Source organism: Condylura cristata, unplaced genomic scaffold, assembly GCF_000260355.1.
Source record: "Condylura cristata isolate star-nosed mole 26May11 unplaced genomic scaffold, ConCri1.0 scaffold00009, whole genome shotgun sequence".
Classification (NCBI taxonomy): domain Eukaryota; kingdom Metazoa; phylum Chordata; class Mammalia; order Eulipotyphla; family Talpidae; genus Condylura; species Condylura cristata.
The window spans coordinates 62,555,846-62,560,392 of NW_004567110.1; positions in this window are offsets into that span (position 1 = coordinate 62,555,846).

Below are 4,547 nucleotides of genomic sequence, written 5' to 3' on the forward strand. Positions count from 1 at the left end.
AATAAATAAATCTTTAAAAAAAATACATAAGGCAATTATCAAATCTGAAAGCACACATTGGCTGCAACACAATCATGGGTGGAGACTTCAACATCCCGTTTTCACCAATGGACAGATCAACCAGATAGAAAATCAATAAGGATAGATAGGCTTAAACAAATAATTAGAAAAATAGGCTTAATAGATATTTAAGTAGCTGAATATACATTCTTAAATAGCTGAATATACATTCTTATCACATGGACATGGGACATTTTACAGGAGAGAACACATTTGGATCACAAAGTAAGTATTGATAAGTTCAGGAAGATTGAAATCTTATCAGGTAACTTATCTAATCATAAGTAACAAACTAGAAATCAGTTATAAAACAAAAGCAGGAAAAACCTCTAATATGTGGTGAATGAATGACATCCCACTTAAATAGGTAATTGAAAAAATTTAAAAAGAAATTTGAAAATACCTCAGACAAATGAAAATGAGGACATACACTATCAGACCCTCTGGAACAAAGTAAAAGTAGTATGAAGAAGCCAATATATAACAATACATGTCCATATCAATAACAACAGGCCAAGGACAGTTTCACTAATGTGTTCACCCAAACCTTAAAGGATAAACTAATACCTATCCTCAAATTCTTCCTCAAAATTGAGAAATAAAACACATTTTGTGAGACCAACATTACCATAATACCAAAATTATATAGACACCAGAAAAAAACAAAGCTATAGACCAATCCATGATCAACATGATGCAAACACCTCAACAAAATATTAGCAAACTGAGTTCAATGAAAGAATCATACAGCATAACCAAGTAAGATTTACTCCAGATGTGCAAGGATTACACCCAAATATTAATATAATTCAGCTCATCAGCAAAAAAATAATAATAATAAGACAAAAATCATTCTTGGATCAATAGATACTGAGGACACATTTGATAAGATTCAGTGACCATGCATGTTTTTTTAAAAATATTAAAAATGTTAACAGATGGAACAAAATAAATGAAAGAGCACAGATAACATCATTCTCAATGGTGAATAACTGAACCCTTTTCCAATAAGATCTGTATAAGACAAGGATGTCCACTCTCATCACTACTATTAAGCATAGTATTAGAAATCCTAGAGCAGGAGATGATGTCACCAACATGGCCACGAATTGTCAGTGGATTAAGTTCTCTTTTGGATATACTATGTAAGGAGAAACTGCAGCAAACTACAGCCAAAACTCAGACATTATGAACAGGATCAGTGACCCAGGGGAAGCCAGAGGAAGGTGAAAGCAATGGAAGAAGAAGCTAGTAGGAGATATCCAACAGGACTCTGTCCCCACTCTCCCATCTACAAACCTGAAAGAGTTGACCCAGGAAAGAAAAGGAGGAGAAAAAAAAACTGAAAACAATGGGAAAAGCTGAAACATCTGAAAATCCCAGGGGGAGAACAAAGGTCAACAAGTTGATTCATATAGAAGGGAGCAAGACTATGACAGATCCACAGGGGGTAAGATCTGTGGGAAGGTTAAGATAGTCTTTTTGCCACCACTGGAGGCAGAGAAGGGGCTTGGCTGCAGCCTGTAAAAACACTCCTGATACAGCCAGTGGCAGGGGAGCAGCACTGCCACCTTGAGCAGCTATTCTTTGATATTGGAAGCCAGGCAGGGAGTAGAATCCAGGGTACAACACCTGGCATGAGTCTTGACCAAGGCATGCCTCTGCTGCTGAAACAAGAGGGATGCTGCTGTGAACAGGGTGCCTTGTGCTTTTGCTCCCCATGACTGTAGGGGACTGAAGGAGAGTGAAAACCCGTGCTCAGCTCCTGACCATTAGCAGGAAGAGTGGCAGGGGATGGCCAAATGTGCTGAAACAGGTGGGATTCTGCCCTGAATTGGGAAACTTGCATCTTCATGCCCTAGTACTTCAGGGGCTAGGAGGGCATGACCGTTAACACACAACTCCCAGCCATTAGCTAAAAGAGTGGCAGGGTGTGGTGGTTGCTAAAACAGGCAGGATACTGCTCTGAACAGGGAACCTTTCACTTTCACTCTCCAGGAGAGTTAGCAGCAGGTAGGGTGTGACAGCTGTGCTTAACTGCCAACCATTAGCTGGAAGAGCAGCAGAGCATGGCAGGAGGCACTGAAGCAGGTAGGACTCTGCCATGAATGGGGAGCTCACCCTAAATAGTGAGACTTGTACTTTTGCTCCCTAGGACCTTGGGGACCAGGCAGGGAATCACAGCCTCAATTACTGGCCAGCAACAGGAAGGGCATTAGGGCAGGGCTGCAGCTCACTAGAACAGGTAAGTATCCCCTGCATAATGGCAGCATACAGCACCTGGTCATAACAAGAAGTTGGGCAGTGGCATAGGCAATCATCACACTAGTAGATGTTTGGTGTATTAGTACTTGACCTGGTCTGAATACCAGTCCTGGGCACCCCAGAAGAAGCACTCAGAAAAAATGCAAGCATCAATACTAGCAACACAATGGATCAACACGTAGAAATCATTAGGAAACAAATGACAGGGAGAAGAAAAAATACAAATTCCCAAATAAGCCCACAGAGGAAAAATTCACCACTAAAAGATCAGTCACCAGAATAACAATGACATAGAAAAACTGCTCAGCCTGTCAGATAGAGAATTTAGAATCATAATTAGCAAACAGAAAGAAGATGAAAAGGAAAAAACTTCTATGAAACAAATAATCAATGAACTGAAGAATGAAAAAACTTCTATGAAACAAATAATCAATGAACTGAAGAATGAAAATGAGATCTTAAAAAGGAAATAAAAGGAACACAGAAATTAAAAGATACTGGATGATATAAGAATACTGAGAAAAAAAATGAAAACAGAATAGATGAAATGGAAGAATGAATCAGTACCTTGAAGACTCAGAAACAAAGAGAATCAAAGCATAAAAGAAAGAGAAGTAAAAAGGAAAAGGAATGAATAAAAATTCTGAGAGCTATCTGACACCATGAGGAAAAGAGATATCAGTTACAGGCCTCCCAGAAGGTGAGGAGAAAGGCCAAGGAATCAAGAAGATATTTACAGAGATAATTTAAAGAGAACTTCCCAAGTATGAAGGAGATGAAAATAGACATACAAGAAGTGAGATGGACACCAAACTATGATGATTAAAGGAAAAATACAGCAAGACATATAATAGTAAAGCTACCAAGAATCCAAGACAAGGAAAATATGATATGGACAAGAGAGAAGAAGCAACCTACAAAGGAAAACCAATCAGGCTGAAGACTGATTACACAAGAGAACAGTAGAGGGACATATTCAACAAACTCCAACACATCAAATGCCAGCCAAAAATACGTTATCTATAGAAGTTCTCCTTCCTCTATGAAGAAGAACAAGGGCATTCTCATACTAACAGAAATGGCACAATTTTGTCATGACAAAACCCCCACTCCAAAAAAACGACAAGAAGTCCTTAAGCCAAATTCAACAGAGGGATGAATAAGAATGGATTTTTAAAAAAGGAATTAAAGCACAAGCAAAATGACAATCATAGGTGCTAATATGTCAAGATTAACTCTAAATGTAAATGGTTTAAACTCATCAAGAAAAAGACACAGAGTTGCAGGCTGGATTAAAAAGCAGAACCCAACTTTTGTTGTCTCCAGGAAACAGAAAATAAAAATAGATTTAAAAAAAAAAAAGGCAGGGACCATTGCATTAATGAAGACATCAAGGAAGAAAAAATATCTTGAGAAGAATGACAATAATGAAATAATGACACAACAGTCCAAAACTTATGGGACACATTAAAAGTAGTTATCAAGGGAAAATATATACCAATGCAGGATCACATAAAGAAACAAGAAAAAACTCAAAGAAACAACCTAATCTCCCATTTTAAAGAACTGCGAAAAGAACAACAAAATAACCCAAAAGCCAGTAGAATAGGAAATAATAAAAGTCAAAGCAGAAATAAATTAAACAGAGGTTAGGAAAACAATTCAAAAAAATCAATGGAAACAAAAGTTGGTTCTTTGATAAAATAAACAAAATAGACAAAACCCTAGGGAGGAAGGGAGGGAGAGGGAGGAAAGAAGAAAAGAAGGAAGGAAACATAAGACATTGTCAAAAGAAATAGAAGAAAATGGAGATTGAAAGGTTATCACCACTTACAGACTGGAAGAATTAGCGTTGTTAAAATGACCATCTCACCCAAGATAATAAACAGATCAAATTCAATATAATTCAGTGGTAAGGACTTCCTGGCAGTGCAAGGGGTTAAGTCTCAGCACTATGATATCTGCAGCACTGCAGCATGAGTTTGGTCCCCAGACAAAGAGCTGATCTACATAGCTCAATAGACCTCTTTTGTCTCAACTGTTGCTTCCCTCAGCAATGTATTTCAGTCAATCTGCCTGTTCTGTTCCCCCACTCTGTCTCTGGTCAATCCTCTCACCCTACACCTCTGGCTGCACTTCGTGTATGCATAAAAAAAAAAAAACTTAAAAAGAAGTTTCTGAGGTATTCTTCAACAATACTAACAAACTACTGAAATTCATAT